At 41.7% G+C, this 22,479-nt stretch overlaps 1 protein-coding gene across 1 annotated transcript in view; it reads right to left on the bottom strand.

Annotated features, from left to right (window-relative positions):
- Positions 1 to 22,479, bottom strand: part of LOC130184317 (zinc fingers and homeoboxes protein 2-like) — a 125,182-nt gene that overhangs the window by 79,133 nt on the left and 23,570 nt on the right. The window contains exon 2 of the mRNA XM_056400252.1: positions 9,688 to 9,865. The gene's annotated coding sequence lies outside the window, so the exon portion shown is untranslated. The remainder of the gene's footprint in view (positions 1 to 9,687; positions 9,866 to 22,479) is intronic.

The following is a 22,479-nucleotide window of genomic DNA, read 5'->3' as shown; positions in this document are numbered from 1 at the left end:
TAGAGGGGGCTGAACGTGGGTCGTTTGGTTGTTTTCTTCTGCAGCAATTAGCTTGTTTCAACACAGTAACCACATTTCCTTTAACTGTAATTGGATTAGTTGCCTTTAACATCGCGGTTCCTGCTGTCGCTTCAGATCTTAGAGACGTAAAATCTCCCCCTGAAAAAAACCTATTGGAGAATTTTAATTTTTTTTTATTTTTGGGGAATAAATTGAGTGCCACTCGAACAAATGTGTTGGTGGATGGATGAATGGGTGGGTGGGTGATTGGGGGGGAGCTGTGAGGCGGATCTACCTTCCAGACTAACACAGTCTAACACTCATTACTCTGAAAAACACTTGACTTCATCATGGCCTCAATTATGTGGTGCAGGATAAACTCCAATGTTATTGAGCTGCTGTCGCCGGACGGGGGGGGGGGCATGTTCAAAACCCTAAAACTGAATCTGGAAGGAAAAGTGCTTCACCACAGCTCAAATCCTGACCCCCTCATCTTTTATGGATGGCAATCCTGAGTATCTTTGAGTCAGACGTCCACAAGGACTCGCTTAAAACCTTCAGAGACCTCGAGTTTATTAAAGTTTGACAATCTGAGAATTTTTTTAACCAATGTCTAAAATATGAAAAACACACAGCAAACGAGGAAGTCTTCAATTTTACTCTGGTTTGAGTTTTTTCATTCACCTGTCAACAAATAGTCGGTGTTAAAAAGTATCAAGGACACTTTTGTGAATTGAATTTCCATTCATCCGAAGTGGCAAAAGACAATGTAAATCAGTGAGTGTTTCCATCCTTTACTCTGATGTGGACATTAAGAGAAGTTCTCATCTAGATTAACGGTTGGCGGCACTGCCACACAACGAGATGAGGCTAATTAACGGAGCTCGAGTCGAAGCTCAAACGATGGAAAACATGACGGAGATCTGACCTTTCTGTTCGCTTCATGCCAACGTGAGGAAGGTTCCCGTCTCCTCATCACCGCTGCACTGAGATCTGCTGTTCTCGCGCAGGGAGTACGTCATCACTTCATTCACCGAGTCTGTTTCAATCCTGCTTTTAACGACTCAACAAATTTTCCACTTCAACCAAGCTTCAAAAATGTTTTGCCGGTACTATGATCCAGTTTTTCATTTCCAGTGTTTTTAATTCGCTTCTTAACGCGTACATTTAAAATGCGCCTGAAAACAGATGGATGGAAACACACTTAGCGTTACCATGATGATTTTTAACCTGGCAGTGGAAGCAGATGTGCTCATTGGTTAACCCCACCCCCACATGTCGAACGAATCACAATAACAAGTTTAACCACCGGTAGAATCCATTCTCTTTGAGCCCACGTCTGCACGGTTCTGTTGTCTTCTAACTAGGGCTGAACAATATGAAAAAGAAATCATATTATAATAGATATTATAATCACAACTTCATTTGGAATGGTCATATTTCATGAAAAAAAAAAAACTTTTTAAATGATGATGATGTGATTTTTGTTTAGTTTTGTTTCTTAAGGCCTTTACGTCTGCAGGCCGGGGGGGGGGGGGGGGGGGGGGGGGGGTCTGTAGCACCACAATGCTTCATTGATGGTCTGTTGTGACACATTTTACCTTTTTCAAAAAAAAAAAATTGCTGCTCCTGCATTTTTAATATTGCACTTGCCACTTTGCGATTTTGATAATATTTCAATTCATTATTCTGCCCTATTTGTAAGTATCGATGTGATATTTCGATGCAGATATTCATCTCCATCTCTCACGGCGTGATTTGAAAGGTGAACTTTAACAGTCAAGTAGTTCTTAAAAAGGTTCTAACATCAGAGTCAAGTAAAGCTTAATATTTTGAACTGGGAAGTTTAACAGCAAAGATTTCTCATTGAATCTTTTTTAATCCGTTAGTATGAATAACCAAGGTTATCTCCATTCTTCTTGCCCATAAATATAAACAGTACAGAAGACATCAACAGGGCTTTTATCTGTGGTTATTATTCGGTGGGTTTTCACAACTCTGTATGTTCTCCCTTTTATGACAACTTGTTTTGACCCTTTTCACTTTGTGTTGACGGCATTATTTATTATTAGAAAGCTTAGCAGCTGTAAATTTGCTCTAATGCATGCAGGGGATGCTGGGTAACGCTGAGTTTGGAGGAAAGATGCAAAAAGATGTTTGAAGTTCCACAGAGAAATGTGTTCAACAGATTGTTTATGTTCATGTCAGTTAATAAATGTGATACTGACGCGCTGCCCGTTCTCATTAGGATCTGTAGCATCGTTTACTTCATATTCCCTGTTTATTGTGTTGGATGTACATTTTTGAGATAAGATGGAGGCGACATCTGAATAATTAACAATGACATGCGAGGGAGTCCAACGCTGCGCACACTACATTCTAACTACACAGCTAACGCTGCGCTTCAGACCTTCCTGTTTGCTCATCTCTAGTCAAAACTTTGCAACAGTTTGGATCAGCGCGCACACACACACACACACACACACATAAACACACACACACACACATTTTGGATGACACATTTCTCAACTCACAACACCCGCAACCACACAACAACATTTCACAGCAGAAGGAAGACAAAAAAAAAACAGACACACACACACACACACACACAGACACACACAAAACTTAAAAATGTAACACCCAGGACCCCAGAGGAAGATCTGAAATAAGACACAACCACCAAGTAAAATGTCTCCCGCTACAACCAGCTCCGGCGCAGGTGTGTTGGTGTAAAACACAACAGAAAAAAAAAAAAAAAAGAAAAAAACAGAGAAAAGGCGAAAGAAATGCAGCGTTGAGGTGGTGGAGCTGAGCAGCAGCGGGGAGGCTACAGTTTAATACTGCAGCTCAGTGAGAGAGGCGAGCAGCAATCTGCCCAGCCACACTGACTGCCCACACACACCTCCTCCACAGGTGTGTATACAGTATGTGTGTGTGTATATGGTGTGTGTGTGTATATTTTTAGGGTGAGTCATTCTCTCCCACATAGTCGATACCTCCACCAGCGGTTGTGGAGATCCCATCAGCCCTCACACAGCAACCTGCACCGCTCCTCACACTCCCACCGCTGGTTCAGATCCCTCGCTCTCTTCCTGCAACGGCAACAGCAACAACGCTGCCGTCGCTGCCGCCACCACCACCGCCGCTCGCTCTGATTTTGAGGCTACGGCAGCAGCATTTGGAGGTAACAGATGGCGATTTTATCAACAACAGTATGATCACAGAGTGACAACATTAGGGCATCACATTAATTGTGCAGCCTTTGTTTTGCACAATTAATAATGAGACAAAGCAGGAATATTCAAACGTTTAGATCTGCTGGAAACAAAATGTTGATGTGATGTGCAGCTAAATATTTTTGATTCTTCGCATAATTAGGGCTCTGTCAAATTACCTGCAGGTCATAACCATGCAGACATACACACATTGATATACTGTGATGATAAAGACACGTATCTGAAACAGTAGCTTTTCAGGAAAGGAGAAAACAGCCTTATCTTCCCTTAATTCCCATTCATGTTTGAAATTATACAGTAGGTATTTAATTAGGTTTCAAAGCCCTGAGGGTCATGAATCTCTCTCAGCATGAAAACAACTGAGGAAAGTCTCCCTGCAAGCAAGAAAGGGAGAAAGCCCACCGAACGGTCAGGTGCGGAGCCGTCTCTGCAGCCACAGCGACGCGCCGTGCGCGCCGGACGCTTTCACTCGAGGTGCTTCGTACTGTAGCACCTCCGATGCAAAATATTTTTAGCAAGGATGACCCATGTGCAAACGGCTCCCATCACCCCAGCAGTGTTAGCACGGCACTCCACCCCTTGAGCTTCACACAGCCCATTCAATAAAGCAGAAGGGCCGTGAAAATAAACCTTGCCGAGCACCCAGTGGGGCTGGCACCGGCCCGCAGGCTGGCTGGGGCCCAGGAAAACGCTGAAAAAGCCGACTGGACTGCAGCCAAACGCTGGTAAATTTTGGCTTCGGTTGGTCAGGTTTTCTGCACTAGTGAGCCCTTAGACTGGTGACTGTGGTTTGGTGCTGGTGCTGCAGTCGAAGAATCTCACATATTAGCAAAAAATAGTCTGGAATAAAGTATTTCCAACACTGTGTTTGGCTTCAGAAAGCTCGCACTGGTTGTCTTTGGTAATTCGACAACATGAACACACCGTGTTTGTCGCCATTTTTCATGGATGTAAGGAGGTTCTTATGTGGCTGCGTAGGAAGGTGACTTCCCTGCTCTTGCAGTGGTTATTGAGACCAAGACAGACCCATTAGAGATTTTGAAAAAGTTGCAGATGTGGGCAGAAATTCAGAGTTCTCGAGAAAGGAAAACAAATAGCAAAATAAAAAAATAAAAAAAACAGCAAGGAAAAAAAAAAAAAGGAACGGAGAGCATCATGCAAATGAACAGACAAGCCACAATTAGGCAAATGACATCAAAGTTTCTCCACAACATATGTACACAGACTGTCGCACTGTCGTCTTCTCACAGCTCCACCAGAGGAAGAACGCTTTTAACACAAATCAATGGCTGTTTGACGCAGACTGCACAAAAGAATCGACGTGTTCGGCAGCAGTTTTGGACGTTTTTATAGACATTTTGACATTTGCATTATTTTACTGTGGCTCTAGATCTTCATCTCTTTATTAGAATCCATTATAAGTTCTGTGAATCCAAGCTACACACTTTATAGGAGCAGCTCCAAAGCCGAGCAGGGGTGGGTTTCTGTAGGTAGATCTCCAGCGGCGTGATCCTTCAAAGAATCGATTTTAAAATCCTACTGCTTGTCTATGAAGCCCTAAATGATCTTGGGGCCCAAATCCACCTCTGATCACCTCGTGGGATATGAAGCATCCAGACCCCTCAAGTTAATCTGGGCCGGGTTCAATCTGTGTTTCCAGAATCAGAATCAATCAAGGTGAAGCAGCGTTTAGTTTCTCTGCCCCTCACCTGTGGAACAAGCTTCCTGAACACCTGAGATCTGCTGAAACCGGGTGTCATTATTAAAACATCACAATTAAATGTAACGTCTTTTTAAATCGGGCCATGTTTGCATTTGCTTCTTTTTCATGTTTTTTTTATCACTGCGGCACACACAAATGGTGTTTCTTACCTGATTTGATGCAATCTTCATATGACGTATTTAATCATTTTTTTTACTTGCTATTTTAATGTTCTTTTTGTACTTTGAACTGCCTTGTGTCTTAATGGTTTCTGTATAAATAAACTCGCCGTGCCTTTAAGATACTTCGCGACTCAGCTGTTTTTACATCTTTCATATCAATGTGCTCGTTCGTACACAGTCATCATCAAGTTTGGTTTTTTTTATCAATTTCTTGGTGGTGATACATTTATCCTCCATATAACATAATACTCTGCACACCTCCATGGCGGCTCCACATGTGGTGACGAAAAACTTTCTCGCTGTCCCAAATCACACCAGCGTCTAACGTAGCGGCGGCGGTGGCGTTGGCGGCGACAGCAGCAGCAGCCTCTGTGGCGGCTCGGACTACAAAGCCGGGTTTGGTTGGAGAGCCGCGGGGGCACCAGAGGCTGCGGACGCTGCCATGTTTAAACTGTTACTGCATGAACCTGCTGAACCGCGCATGTTGGTTCCAGCTGAGGACGAACCGACACTGTTTTCCAACACGCACGCACTCATACACACACACACACACACACACACACGCACACATTTCTACCTGATTCAAAAACCATCTCCCCTTCCCATCATCCATCCTGCCTCTGACTGTATTTACAGTTTGAAGTACGTGTCTCTTCCATTACTCCTCTTTCTGCCGCTCTTTTCTTCTCCACAAGTATCAAATCTCCTTCCCTCTTCTCTCAACTCTCGCTTCTCATTTTCTCCTTTCTTGCCGTCGGATCATTTGATATGAGTTTTCCCTCTTCCTCCTGTTTGCCTTCGTTCTCTCTCTCTCTCTCTCTCACTCACACCAGCTCCTCCTCGCTCGCCTCTGCACGTTTAAACTCCGGAGAGGACAATCTGCAGAAAAACCGGACCTCTGCTTTGAATTTGGAAAATGAAATGTCAGATCTTTCAAAGTGTCCCTGAGGTTTTTTTCCTGGAGCCAGAAAGTGTCTTGGCTTTCTCTTACTCATCTGTAAACCTCCCAGCCTTCCAGGTGTCACACGCCGATCCTCGTGCATCACTCTCACACTTCATTTCTTCCCTTCACCTTTACCGTGTCGCTTCTCTTTCCGTCGACAACCTTTACAGCACCACTCCCACATGCTGAACATTTTTGGGGGCCTTAAATGCATGTAAATGAAGCCAAACCTGAGGAGACTGGCAACAACAGCGAGTCAGGAATAGTTTGTAATTCAACACAGCAAATTAAAAGTTGTGGAACTACACATGAGCAGAATAAGAAAACAGGACATGAATTGCTAAGCGATGCAGAATTGTGTCTGGCAAATCATTTCTAATGAGGAGAGAAAAATTTGCACATTTTATACTAAAAAAAACTCAACAAAAAAAAAAAAAAGTGAGACCTCCACAGACTGGATTCAGGACAGGTCAGTGCTCTTCCTCTGATACTTTCTGAAGGACTGAAGGACACTGAAGGGACAAAGGAGTCCGAAGACATGAAGCTGGGTTTGATTTCACTTTTAAATGTCCTCTTCCTGACGGACGAGAAGCGACTGTACCCAACACCAGTGTAAGATTTCGGTAAAAACGAGGGGAAAACGCCGGTAAAGACAAGACGATCCTCTCTGTTTCAATCCACAGTTCTTTCCCAGTGAAGCTTTCAATTCTTTTAACCCATTAAGACCTGAGTCTCCCTCTAAAACCTCAGCACTGTTTGAAAACAACCTCCTAAAACCTGAGGGTTTTCTGAAAAACTTGACGTTCACTAAAACCTTTATTTCTCGGCCTCTGAAGCAGGTAGAAACATGAAATGAAAACCATTTGACAACTTAAAACTTTTGTTACTATTCTATTATCATAACTGTTTTTTTATTATTTATTGTATCATTGGCTTTGCCTTGGAAACTGTATATGGCTGGAAAAACAAGCACATTTGTCATTCATACTTGCTCCTCCTCCTCCATGTCTCACCCTGAGCCTTGACTAGCTGGTTAGCAGCTTAGCAGGTCGAAGTCAGTGTCTGAATCTTCTAAGTCATTGTCTTTGTTGTTTTCATCCTGGTAACTGCTGTAATCGGTTTCAATTATAGCTCCCCTCGCGCAGGTCGTTAACCATTGACTGAACCGTGACTTTAAAAGCTATTTCGCGTAACAACATACATTTCCCATAATGAATTTCACCTTCCGAATCACAATGCATTTCGTCGGTCACTTGTCTTAAAAGTGACATAATCGCTCCTCGTGGACCTCCACTGGAGTTTTTAGATTTCTGTCTCTCCTCCTGGATTTGTTCCTCGGAGGCGTCTGATCAGAACCTCCTCTGACTGACTCATCGCTGCCGACTGGGGCTCTGAACAAATCTCTGGGATTTACACCAGCTTTCTTTTACAGTCTTCAATCCTCATGCTACTACATAGTGATATACATGTGTGCTCACATTCTTTGTGTCCTTGTTTCATCTAAAGATCTTCATGCTTGATATTTAACAGCTGACTGACAAAGTTAGTGAGCTAAAAATCCTGAGCATCAAACGAATGAAGACGTGCACCTGTGATGTGTTTAACAGCTGTGTGACGTTGTCCTGGTCTGACACGGCGAAACAGTCGCTCCGTGTGTTTATCCAGGCGGCTCACGTCTGCAAACTGTTTGTTTCTGAGCGGTCGTTGATGAGCTGATTAATGCATGGGCAGGAGTTGTGGTTCATTTCTGGTGTGTTTGTCTGCAAACATGTTAAAGTTGCAACACTCTGCACTACAGAAAGTGGATTATTAGTCACTAAAGAAGCACTTCAGAGTCAATCATTGTCTCTCATCTCAGAACTAAACGGCTGAAAGCTCCAACTAACAAATATTTCCATTATCACTTATTGTACTCATATTTTTAATGAATCATATTAATCAATAACATGAGTAAACAAAAAAGCCATAAGAGGAAAGAGTGAATGTTCAGGAGTTTTTTTTGATAAATGACTCCAATGATTAATTAAGTGACTTGAGTTCTCAGATTTTCTGTTGAGCATGACTCAGTGAAGACATATTTCTACCTGAGCAAATGCTTTTGTGCATATTCACAGTGGTTTTCCACTTTTGAAGGCATCCGAACACTGCACAGAAAGCATCTGAGAAACGGTCAGACTAAAGTTGACGGTGCAGATGCTTCGTCACCTTACCTTCCCGTTCATTAGGGTGACCAGAAATGTGCCCGTTTTTAACTGAATTAAAAACAGAACTCTAGCTTTGTGATTGTTTTGGTCAAAAGAAGGGGCTAGCTGCCAGCTATAGCAGCTGCAGAAATGAAGCTAAAACCATCAAAATAGAGTTATCCAATGAGATTTATTCTTTTTTTGTTGTTGTTGTTGTCGTCTCTAGGCCGAGAAAATGTTAGCCTGCTCACTCATTGGTTAGGAGTTCTTCACCAGGCAGTAAACTAACGAAAACAAACATATCCTAAGCCCCTCAGCTGGAACGTGAAAAAATTGTTTTCATGTTGGAAGAAGTGAAGAAGAAGAAGTTGTCTGACTGTCTGCAATGGACTTCACATGATAATATTCACAACCTTTTATGAAAAGTGCTTTTGGTTCTTTTGATCTGTGGACCCTTAAGAACTAAAGGAATGTAAATAATTAAAGAACATCATCATCACCATCACCATAGTTTGTTACAGTGCAACAATTACCATGGTAAGAATACATGAAACCAATATATTTTAATTATATATTGACTGCCAAACTGGAAATCTTTCTGGTTTTCATTTAAAAAAAAACTGGGCACCTGACCATTTACTGAACCTCTGGATGATGGTCTTAATTTCTTAAGTAGCATCGAGTGAAAACAGCCACTGACACCGTTTGAAGGTCTGAGAGCATCTTTTGGATCACACACAAAGTATTAATTATAGCAGGAAAATGCAATTTGACACAGGAGCTGTACAATCACCTCCATACATATAGAGACCTCCATCAAGACCATCTGTAATCATAGACTGCCATTATAATCCAGATGATCATTTAATCTGGGACACAGACCAGAAGTATAAACAAAGTAATGACTGAGCCTCCAAAAGCAGACTCGCCTGTCAAACTCCCACACAGCTCAGATCAAACACTTTTATTCACTTGTTTACTTCTTGGTTTGAGGGACATAGGAGTCACACACCCCCGCCCCCTGCTCCTCCATCCTGTGGTGCCGCCGCCATTAAATGAACACAACTCAAGAACTGGTAGCAAATGCCAAACGCCAAAATGGCATTTATTGGCTTTTCAACCAAAATTTAGCAACCTCTGAAAAAGTTCACCTCTCTGCCCACCAGGAGCTTTTAGATGACTTTTTTCTTGTGGTTAAAGCAAAGTGAGTGAAAACGTTTTTCCCTCTGTGGATGCAGATCACTGCAGCATCATGTGAACCTAGAGCTAGCAAACAGCATGTCACTTTAAGATCAAGCAACTGCATCTGCTAAAAAAAAAAAAGAAAAATCCTGATGGGGATATGCTGGTATTTATATTTGAATGCAGTTGCCTTTATGGAACAAAGTGTAAAGACGACAACTTTCTACCAACAAAGAAATAAAAAGTTGGTACTCACTGCACGTCCTCAGATGGGAGGGGCTTCACTGGAGGGGGAGGGGCTCTTACTAAGGCTCCACCTCCTCCTCCAATCAGTGTTCGTCCTCCTCGATCTCTCGCGTTATCTCTCCCTCTGTTTTCTCTCCTCTCTGGACGGTCCTCTGGCCAGCGGCACTCTGGGTAATCTCCTGTGGGATCTGAAAGCAGAGAGAGGGACGTTAGCGAAAGAGTGAGTGTGTGTGTGTGTGTGTGTGTGTGTGTGTGTGTGTGTGAGAAAGAGTGTGTGTGTGTGTGTGTGAGAACAGAAGACAAATCAAAGACAAAATTGAACTACCGTACGTGTGTGGAGGTGTGACAGAGTGTGTGTGTGTGTGTGTGTGTGTGTGTGTGTGTGTGTGTGTGTGTGTGTGTTCGTGTCAGATAGATGTAGACTGAGTACGCAGAGGTGTTGATGACTCTGTGAGTGAGTGTGTGCGTGCGTACGTATGTGCGTGTGTGTGTGTAAATGAAGCAGTGGTTTGAACACAGTATGGGCCTTAAAAACCGCATCACTACAACTTGGCCCAAAAAAAGAGGCAGTAGTTACCTTGGCAACATGTGCCAAAACTGAGAAGGGAGGAAGTGATAAAGAGTGGGAGAGAGAGAGAGAGAGAGACAGACAGACAGAAAGAGAGAAAGACTCAGCATACATCTGTCTGTGCATTAGTGCAGGTAACTGCTTCTTATAGCAGGAGTGACGGAGCCACACCTAAGGCTGCTCCACCTTCAGTCGTCAGATTTAACTTTAATTGTGGAACCAATGAGATATCAGCGCCTGTGATGTCACCTGAGAAGTGAGTCGGGATGGATGAAAATGGCGCTCTGTGCTTCAGAGGCTGAAATCACTCCTTATTTTCTACCTATAGCTCTATATCAACCTCCACCATTTCATTTTAATGCATTTCGTCGGTCACTTGTCTTAAAAGTGACATAATCGCTCCTCGTGGACCTCCACTGGAGTTTTTAGATTTTTTTTACATTAGTGTCCATAGCCTGGGTAACACTTACCTCAAGGCCCCCTATTCAGCATTTATAAGCATCGAATTAATGGTTTATAACATGCTATAATGAAGCTAAACCAGCAAAACCAAGGACTGTGCTGTAGAGGATTCAGGAGCTCAATACCTCGCAGCAGCCGCTTAGACTGAACCACTGACTTGATGAAGTGTGAGCTTAATGCAGACGTCCTCTGAGCAGCAACCTGTTGCACACAAAGCCGATCCTGGCAGCTTGTGTGTTATTGTTGTATTGTACAGTTCCAGCGACACATACTGCGAAGATAGCCAGCGGGGAAATGTAACACTCTGTCCATCGCTGTTGGTGGTGACGTCAAAAAAAAACCTGCCCATTCACAGCAGAGTGTGTAAATCACACGATCAATGTTAAATAGTCTACTGTTATTAAATCATAGAGTGAGAGAGAGAGACAAGAACAAGAAAAAGGAATTCAGGGAGGTTGTGTGTGTGTGTGTGTGTGTGTGTGTGTGTGTGTGTGTGCCAGATGCGTCTTTCTCATCAAACCTGATCTTTATCATAACCCCGACACTTACTGGGCTGATAAGTTCATTAGTTGTTGTACATGTGATCATGTGTGTGTACAAATGATCTTGATGATGATTGACTGATGGACTGCTCTTACATGCTCTGTTGTTTATAGGTGTGTGTGTGTGTGCGTGTGTAGTTGTGCACTTGTGTACAGCTGAATCATGCACTGTCCTTGGGTGTGTCTGTTTGTGCTTGTGACACCTTTGTATTACTTTTGCATTATTTTAGTGCTGTGCTCAGGTTTCCACTGACTTATATTTATTCTCCACATTAACCTTAAGGCAATGTCTCACTGTAGAGGACACACACACACACACACACACACACACACACACACACACACACTATATGAGCTGCATTCAGCAGTTTTTCTCCTGCTCCTGTGTGGATCGATGTTCTAACAAACCAAAATAACAACTAACTAACTAAATAGTCAAGTAGTCCACACTGGTAATGCCATGTTAAAGGTCTCATATTTTCCTTTTCTCCTGTGTTTTATCTAAACGTGTTGATCCATAAGAAGATATATTTGTGGTTTTAAGAACCAAGAAACAACTCAATATAGTTTCACATCTCCTCTCTCAGGCTTCTCTCTGAAGCTCTAGTAACAACAGGTCAGTGAGCCAATCGGAAGAGAGGAGGCTCTGAGCCTCTTTTCTGATTGGCTGTTTGCTGAGTGATCCCATAAAAATATAGCAGATTTCAGAAAAACACTCAGAGCAAAGAAATCCTGCAAGGTTGGATTGTGGGTCCAAGTGGGCGGGGCTTGGAGCATAAACATAAAGTTATTATTTATCTATCTATCTATGGCTGATGGTGGTGACTGCTTTGTTGTGACATCACAAAGTTACAGGAGTACTGACGGCTTGTTTTAGGGCTCAGTTTCTGAATACAGGCTGTGTGTGTTTCTCTGTGGACTGAGCGCTTTGATACTTTTACAGTGTTAATATAGAACCTAGAGCTGCTTTATAATCAAAGAAGACTTTATAAAATATGGGACCTTAAATGTTTTCAGATTCAGATAACTTTATTGATTCTGAGAAGAACAAATTCAGATCTGCAGTTCACCCAGCACAACAGATCAACATGTGTCAGGGCGAGGAAACAACGAGCAGCAGTGAGTCAAATAAAACAGTTTGTTATAGCTTATATAAATAAAAAACTAATATAAAGAAATAAATGAGGAGTGAGTTTTAAAAGAATGTAGCAGTCATTTAAAAGGACTCGTGTGTGTTCAGTAGCCTGACAACGGTGGGAATGAAGGACATGGAGTCGCAGTTTGTTCTCCTGAGGGGCAGATTATAACAGTGGCCTGAGGGCATCACAGTGAATTCACTGGACAGAACTTGGTCAGATTGAACGATAATTCCTTTTGCCTCGTGGGCCGCCTGTTTCTCCCACAGGGAGCACAAGTCTCTTTGCTGGAGTCCAATTATCTCGGAGCAAACTTCCACAATAGCATTTAGGCTATTATTGTCCTTCACAAAGAACCCATTAAAGCAGCGATTAAATCAGAGAGTCAGAGGACTTTCAATGAATGAATAATAAACACTACATATCACATATCATATGTCATATCACAGACACGTAATGAGTTAAACTACCTCATTAAGTTAAAGCTTTGTTTAACGACAGACTCATCAAACACTGATCCCATGTCCTCACCATGTACGATACCTGCTTTTGGTTTGTCACTATTCTGCCTAAAATCAGTTATCATTTCCTGAAGCTGTTTCCCAATTCAGTGGCCTCCTTTAGAGGACACAGTCTATAAAGGTGTGGCCCTCTGTGGCGGCCATAGACAGCGAAGGCCAAACCGAAATGAGGCGGTCTGGTCGCCTAGCAAGTTTGGCAACAAAACCTTTTTCACAAAAAGTTGAGGTTTTAAGGCCCTTAGTTTTAACACATTTACCATTAGCTATTCAACTGAGCTGAAACCCAATACAATTGACACCACAATATCTTGGGATAGGTTGGGCCGCGAAGGATCCACCTGTTGGAGCCTTTGTTACCCAGGAAAAGAAGGCTGCGTTTGAAGGAGCTTTCGAAATGGGTAGTCACGCCGCAGTGACCCAATCGGTCTTCAAATGAGGCCCCTGAATTGGGAGGCAGCTTGAGTTTTTGATTCGTTTACATTGAGGAAATCATCGTCACATTACTTAACAAAAGCAGGTCGAGCACAACCATGATCTGACTCCAGAGAAACGTCTTGTAGTCCGGTTCGTTTCAGTTCAGTGAGCGTGACGAGGTTAGTCAGGGGAACAGGTGATTGTGGAGAGAAATTTGTCGCAATATCTGTGAATCTGTAATAATACATAATTACTTTTAGATATTTATATACACAGGAAAAATATGTATGTAAAATTTTGTCAAACACATTTGTAGATCTTGAGACATGTATTTATCACCAATACTGAGAGAATGATTTATGTTTAAGTACTTAAGTTTAAGTAAAAGTACTTAGTGCTGACTGTTGACTGACTGCAGAGAAAAGTGTCAAATTTAATCCAAAACTGATTCAAAATCAGTTTCACTCCTTTCAACAAAAAGTCGTAGAATTATTACTAAACCACACATTCTGCCCACGTTTGAGTTTGGCAGGTCAAAAATCACTTCATGGACTTCTTCCAGGACCAGACGCTGTGACACATTATATTATATACACTCAAAGTCTTTTGGATAATGTCAGATTAAATGTTAAAAATCTTCACTAACATTAACAGATTTAAACTTTTACAAGAAACAGATGAATAATGTAGTTTCATTGTTCACTGTTGACTCAGTGAGTTAAGCTCTGGGCTATAACTGACCCCATTTTTTTTTTTTTATGCCTCTAATTGTTTAAATTTTGGGAAATGAAGTTGCTGTGATGTCATGGATGTACACACAACTATGACTGGATCACTGTGATACTGAGGAAAATTTCAAAACATGATAATTCTCAGGAAAGTCTTGCTTCATGGACATTTATTAGCAATGGACACCAGAGATAATGACATCCACAGAAAGTGTAAGTCACACCGGAATGTGAAAAATATGTGTCATGTCTGTGGTCAGGTCCGACTCTGATTTTTGACGCAAATTCCTGCAATTGTCGTTCAGTTGCCTCGATAAGTGCACAATAACTAACTTCCTGTTGTTTTTATACAACCTGTACACACCAATCACCTTCAGCTCACGCAGTATATTTACCCCCCGTCTCTCCCTCTGAGCATCTCCTACAGTTTAAACCTCTACAATACAACAGACAAGAATTATATCAACCAGCACGAACCAATTTTAACGCACCCAAAGACAGTTCATTTTAAATTCTAAATAGTTTCTATTAAAAATCTCAATCATCATCATTGCAAACTGATGCATCACGAAGAGTCGCTGTTTATCTGCAGCCAGAATCATCACAGACCAGCAATCAACATCTAAACATCATGAAGCTCCTTTAAGAGGGAATCACCAGCAGTGTTTTCCCCAGGATGTGATGAGTGCATGTGGTGTGTAGGTGTGTGTGTGTGTGTGGGTTACTGAGGCTCTGTGAGTGAGTGGATGAGATCATCAGAGGACTGCAGCACAGCAGGGAGAGAGAGAGCGAGAGAGAGAGAGAGAAAGAGAGAGAAAGAGAGAGAGAGGGGGAGAGAGAGAGAACAACAGGTCTTTTCCAGTGAGTCTGGATCCCCCTCAGGACTGACCTCATCCTCCATCCATCACCAACCTGATACTAACCAGCTCTGCTCTGGGACTGTGTGTGTGTGTCCGTTTGTGTGTGAGTTCTCGTGAGGCTCAAAGGTCATTGTCACTGCATTACTATTACAGATAAAAAAAAAAACAACAGTGAATATTTAAATTCTACTCCGTTTTCCGAGGCTTTAGTCGAGCGAAAAATCCAGCGATTTTTTGATACTTTCCGTAGAAGCCCCACGAGCATGAGTTCTGTCTTTCCCTCCGCACACACACACACACACACACACACACACACACACACTCTCTATGCTGACCACACAACAGCTGACGTGAATAAGCTTCTAACTCTCTCTCTGTCTCTCTCTCTGCGTGATCATTTTACAGTGAATACAGCTGAAATCACAGCACAGTCTTTGTCTTTAACCCGTGTGTTTGGGGATTTTGTCAGACGACGTCGTGGTTATAAAATCAGGATTTTTTAGCAGCAGCTTGGAAGTGAACATGTAGCCTTAATGGGCCGTGTTTTCAGTCCCTATTTCTGACTCGTTCAGAGACAGAATAAAATATGTAAATGAGAACAGCTTTATTGTGAATTCAGCTGTATTAAAATACTGTATATGTGAGCGCAGAGAGGAGAGGAGAAGCAAACAGGTAAAGAGATGAAACCAGCTGCCGCTAGACTTAATGATAACGCGATGCGGTCCAGCTAAATTCTAGGATTTGATCTAGTCTTGTTTTGTTCTGTAAATTCAAATTACTAGAAAATCCTATTTAAAAAAAAAAAAAAAAGATTTCTGCCTAATATCTGATTTCTGCTGCTGGCCCGGTGCAGTTGAGTTGAGCAGACATTTTATTTGTGCTATTCAATTCAGCACAGAAAAATTACTTTCTGTGGAACTACTTTATGCCAACGAAGCATATGCTGACTGTGAGCTCTATGGACCTGCGTTTTATTTTTTCATTTTCTTTGTTCAGGTGAACTGACCCTTCAGTTCAGAACCCAAACAGTCAACACAGAGTGTGATGGATCAGAGATAACGAACTGTACCAGTGTGTCCTCTCCGGTCTATATGCTCTGCGCGGCGTGCTGCGTCTTGCGGCCCTTTTGCATCATACGTGAGGTCCAGCTGTCCCTGCTCTCTGTCACTACACGCTTTATTAATATTTAAGTGCCAAAGTCCCCGAGACAAATTCCTGTACGTCCTGCACTTCCTGTCGAGGCCGCTCTGACGCAGGAAGCCTCAGATTAATGCGACGGCGGAGGACGTGGCCTCAATCTATTTTCCTGTCCATACCTCGGCGCCGACGAGCCGCTTAAAATACATTTAGGCTGCGGCTCTCATCTGGATATTTTGCATATCTTAATTAGTGCTTACAAAACATGCAAATGAGCCAGTCGGCCCTAATTAATTAGCTTTGTGGGTTTTCTCCTTAAGTGGTGGTAGTGAGGGGGTGTGTGACTGTCTGTCTGTCTGTCTGCCTGTCTGTCTGTCTGCTCCATTAAAGGGGGGGATTCTTGTTTGTAGTGACAGTCAGCAGAATGTATCTGAAGCTGCAGGGCTGGATGATGTAAAACAATATTCCCTGATTTTTCTCCGAGTTTCTTTTTTATCATTAAAGCTCCACTTATAGGAAATGTTTTATTAACAGTGAATCAAATTACTGTGTGATGTTTAGAGATAGCTCTCACTGTAGTCTTGGCTTTGCAGCACCATTTCTTGTCTGGTTCAAATCAGGGAGTGAATCTTTAAAGGAGCACTCCACCGATTTTCCACAGGAGGTGAATATTCAGACCATGAAACAGTTGGAGAATGCGATCTGTAGACTCCGGAGAAGATTTGTCAAGTCTGACAAAATCATCCTGAAGGTGTAAATTCATGGTCTCCAAACCCAAGCAGAGATATTAAAGCAGAAAGCCTGTGTCGTTCTTCAATTTTGACCAATCTTAGTTTTAATCTCTTTTGAGTCCTCCAGCAGAAGTGTAATATTATAACAGCTGGAATACGCCTGTTTCACATCAGGGCTGGGCAATATGACTTCATATCAATATCATGATTATTTCAAACCTCCATTATGACTAATGATCAATTACTTTGGTACTTATGCAGTGTCTCTCCTTTTTTGAGCCATGCACTCTTCATATTTGACAATGCGATTTTGTCGCAAGTGATTGGACAAATTGGTGGTGTTACCTCTGTCCTCTCTCCAGGTCGCATTCACTGTCTGGTAGTCGTGACTGATAAGATCCAATCAGGAGGCGAGGCAGGCGTCTGTGTCAACGCTTCTAAAAGTCTCAGTTACTGTCCATCCAGACTACAACGCACCCCCAGAGTTTCCGAGATACAACTAGAGGTTTGTGTGTTTTATGTTGCACTGAGGCTCATGAGGAATATATCAAATGTATATAAAAAATGACTTTAAACCTGAAGCTCAAACATTGATACTGAATGACTGCTCATCTCTGAAGGAAATATCTCAGACTTTTAGCTGCTGAGAACAAAATGTTTCTCTAAAAGCTAAAGAGCTGGAACTGTTCATTGATGACAATAATTGTTATGTTTGATTGTTTTAGTTGTCAAATGACGCGTAAAGGCTGAAGATTCCAGTTTCTCAGATGTGAGGATTTGCTGCTCTTCTGTTTTATATCACTGTAAACTGAATTTCTACAAGTTCTGTTTGTTGTTCGGACAAAATAAAGCATCTGAAGATTTAAATCATTGTTTAAAGGTCCCATATTGTATAAAGGTAGATTTCCATGTCTTTTCTGATTATTAAGCAGGTCTCGGTTCTATATTGATACTCTGAAAGTATCAAAGTGCTCAGGCCACAGAGAAATGCATACAGCCTGTATTCAGAAACTGAGCCTTAAATGAAAAAAAAGCCTTGAAAAGCTTTAAACGTCTGTAACTTTGTGATGTCACAAGGAAGCAGTCACTGCCCTCAGCCATGCCCCAAGCCCCACCCGCCCGGACCCACAATCCAACCATGCAGGATTTGCTTTCTCTGAGTGTTTACCTGAAATCTGCTATATTTTTATTGGATCACTTAGAAAACTGTCAGCCAATCAGAAGAGAGGCTCAAAGCTTCCTCTCTTCTGACCGACCTGTTGTCATTAGAGCTCCAGAGAGAAGCCTGAGAAAGGAGATGTAGAACTACATTGAGATGGTTTTTGGTCCTTAAAGTCAAATATATCTTCTTATGTATAAACACTTGAAGAATAAAATATGAGACCGTTAAATCCAGTTGGCTGCGAGCCACGCTCTGATGGTAAATGAACTGTATTTTTGTGTTGTGAGTCAAACTACACTGGTTTGTTTGGTTTGTTTGTAGCTGGGTGAATGAATGACTGCCCCTATGAGTTGGATTTGTATAATAAAAACCCACTTGACTTGACCTACAGCCAACAGCTGCAGGGGATTAACACTTTACACTTGCTCATGAATCTTCCTCATCCAAATTTAGACGCGTTTCTCACACACTGTAAAAGAATCCAACAAAATCCCATGACTTTATTTTTAAATTGCAGGGGTGTGGCTTAGAAAACATAAAACTCATTTTGTTAAAACTCACCACTGGTGGGTGGTAAAATGTCAAACTTAAGGAACTGAAAAAAACGGCATGCTTGTTTCTGGCTTAATGACAACACATTAGTGGAGCTGTGGGGATTTCCACACAACAACAACAACAGCGACACTGACATGCAGAGAGACAACGAGCTCAGAATTTATAAGTGACATGTGAGGGAGGCTGTGCTGATGCTCCCAGACGCACTACTGATGCAGATAAAGACATGAAGGCCGCACTGATGGGACGCTACACTCCTTCCTTCCTTGCTCAAGAGCGCCTAGATGCAGAGTGTGTGTTTCAGTTCGTCCTGTTCACTCAGAGTTATGTTCTGAGTCATGTGGGCTGCTGCCACCGCAATTTAGACCGTAGCAACTTCCACAGCATGTGACAGCATGAACGTTTTTTAACTATTGATTGACTGCATCTTAACCCGACGCACCAGATGGTTTGTTACACAGAACCATCTGGGATGGCTTCGTTTGAAACTGTTGGGGAAAGGGCAGGCGCTTTGAAAAAAAATACTTTGCACATGATTGGATGAACCATCTGTCTGTCAAATTACGTAGTAGGAGAGTGCCGAAGAGGGAACCCAACACGACGACAAGCCATAGTCTGAGAAGCTTTGAAAGCTGTTTAGCACGTCGGTTTCTCTCCTGAGTCTGACTGACGTTCTTCTCCCAGCATAAAAACACTTTTCCCAACGTGCTGCTCTGATTGTTAATGACAGATCATTCACTGTCACCTGAGCTAAATTAGACTCATCTCACATGGTCACACACGTACTTGTTACAATGAGCAATATTGTTAATATAGGGGAAAAACATTTAAAGGTCTCATAGGGTACAAAGGTAGATTTTCATGTCTTTTTTGATACACTAACACTGTGAAAGTATCAAAGCGCTCAGTTAACAGAGAAATGCACACAGTCTGTATTCAGAAACTGAGCCTTAAAACAAGCCCTCAGGACTTCTGTAACTTTGTGATGTCACAACAAAGCAGTCACCGCTCTCAGCCATGGCCCAAGCCCCTCTTCTGATCGGCTCACCAACCTGTTGTTACTGGAGCTCCAGAGAGAAGCCTGAGAGAGGAGATGTAAAACTACACTGAGATGGTTTTTGATTCTTAAAACCACAAATATATCTTCTGATGGATCAATACTTCAAATAAAACACAGGAAACATGTAAAATATAGGACCTTTAAGATAATTATACCAATACTATCATGAACAACATGATGATTCTCATATTTATGGGGAATTTAAAATATAAACTAAACTGGTCACAATTTATATAAAATCTCACATCAGCAAAGCTCTCAACAACATGAATGGTATCAACTATTGTTGGTTTAATCTCCCAAACATTATATTGATTGATTGTTTGCTCTGTAAAGCCCCGTGGTGGCCTATTCAAATTGTTTGATTTGTAAAGCCAACGATCCAAACCCTAAAAATACCCAGTTTTCTGTGACGTACTATGGTAAATGGTAAATTGACTTGCACTTATATAGCACTGTTCTAGTCTTATTGACCAGTCAAACAGCTTAGCAATACTTGCCACATTCACACATTCACTCACACATTCATACATCACACCCATGCAAACGCATACACTGATGGAACAGCCATCAGGGGCAACGTGGGGGGTTCAGTAACTTGCCCAAGGACAAGAGCCGGGATCGAACAGCCGACCTTCTAATTAGTGGACAACCCACTCTACCTCCTGAGCCATAGCTGCCCAATCATTATATCACATTTAATGAACGAAAATACAAGCGCAACACTTTTGTTTTAACATCCTCTTTCTCAGAGGTTCATCTAGTTAGTTGAAATAAAAGATCATGGATTTTTTTCTGCACATAGAAATTTTGTTCACAAATGTGTCTTAACTCTTTGTTAGTGAGCACCTGACAGGTGTGTCATATCAAGATGCTGATCATGATAACTGCACAGGTGCACCTCAGGCTGATCACAGTAAAAGTCCACATATTATTATATATTTTTTACTACATCTAATGAAAATTTGGGGCAAAAATTAAAGTGTTGGGTTTATATTTTCACCCAGTATATATAATATAATATAATATATAGTTGTTTGTTAATCCACTAATAATCAATTAATCCTGCGCTTAATGATAATTTTCATTATCATTTCATTTGCAAATTATTCTCCTGATTAACTAAATAAATGCACATTAAAAATTTCCTGCAGCTCATTTTCAGTTGTCACAGTCTAAAACCCAAACAGATTCATTTTACTATGATGGAAAAGCAGCAAGTTCTCACATTTAAAATGCTTTAAAATAGAAAATTTTGCTTGAATCAATAACTTTATGTTGATTGACTAACAAACTAACTAACTAACTAACTGATTAATTGGGTAAATGTTGTATCTCCAGTTCCAGCTCTACTTTTTTTAAACACTCAAAGTCTCATTCAGATGTCATAAACTGGCTCACATTAATGTTTCAATAAGTTGAAACAAAAGATCCAAAACTTGATGAGCATGAAAACCTGATTTAACCTGAATTCAAAGGTCGACAAATGTACAAGTCCTTCACAAACACGATGCCACGATTTGAGCTTCAATCTGCACTTTTGACTTCACACCACAACAACAGCCACCGCTGCATAACAAAGACGCCGCAGATTTCATTACTGATCCGGACAGGGGTAAATTCCTGCTTGGTTATTGATGCAGGACACCAGAAACATTGTGTCGGTGAGGACTCAATATGTCAGGATGACCGGCGCTCGGCCGAGCTAATAACAGGACGGGACAAAGAGACAACGAGCTGAATGAAGAGCAGGGGGGGAAAAAATGTCTCCCCCACCTGCTGAGAAAGTAATAAAAGCAGACACAACAGCTGTGACTGATCTGGAAACATCAGGTTTATACACACACACACACACAAACACACAGAGTGAAAACATCTAATAAGATTTCATTGATTGTATTAAGGTTGTGCAAGTGTGCACAAGCTTACTTGCTAACACACACACACACACACACACACACACACACACACAGTGTAAGAATTTACCAGTATATGTAATTAACAACAGAAAGTTGATCAGTCCTGTCTGTGACGTATGTTGTTGTTTCTGTTGTGTGTGTGTGTGTGTGTGTGTGTGTGTGTGTGTGTGTGTGTGTGTCAGGGCGAATTTATGAACAGGTGTCCCATCTACACTCTTATGGCCGCAAGATGCAGCTACATCGTGTTTGTGATTTGCTCCGGCTCCGTCACCGCCTCAGTGTCTGTTCTTCAGGAGCCACGTTTCTAATATAGTCCAGAGTAGTTTAGCCAACATGTTTCACAGCAGACTGAAGACACGTTTGCAGCTACTTTAGAGACTTTGTGGCAGGACAACCCTTTTACACCCTCCTCTGTCATCGCTCAGTGTAAATGAGCATGTAGCTGCTGTAGCCGTGGTCACATTTCACACTAGTTCTGACAAATAACAAGAGAAACAGGAAAGTATGTAGATGAGAACGGCTATATTGTAAATTCAGCTGCACTGAAACACAGACTATGCAGGGCAGACAAAATGTCTCCCTCCCTCCTCCTCTAAGCTGTTTCTTCTGTTTGTCACTAATGACAAACGAGATAAACTAGTTTTGTGTGTATGTTTATGCGTTAAGCCAAAGTCAGCAACACATGCAGCAATAAAAATGTATTGTAACTGTTAGTGAAAACAGTCATTTATATACATTCACAGGTGAAGTTCATGCTCCAGATTAGGTGTGAAAATGATATGCTGCAAAATACAGCTTGACCCATTGGGACCTGGAGGACTTGGGGCAAATGTTTAGAAATGACTGTCAGGAGCCCACACCTGTATAATCAGGCTATAATCAAGCTGTAACCATGGTAACAACATGTGTTGTACATGGTAACACAAACTCAGTGTTTCAGCTTACATTAACTGTGTCGGGCTAGGATCAGGCAATATCCAAAATTATCATACATATACATATATATA

Source organism: Seriola aureovittata, chromosome 16 (assembly GCF_021018895.1).
Source record: "Seriola aureovittata isolate HTS-2021-v1 ecotype China chromosome 16, ASM2101889v1, whole genome shotgun sequence".
Taxonomy (NCBI): domain Eukaryota; kingdom Metazoa; phylum Chordata; class Actinopteri; order Carangiformes; family Carangidae; genus Seriola; species Seriola aureovittata.
This window is presented reverse-complemented; position numbering and strand designations above follow the sequence as displayed.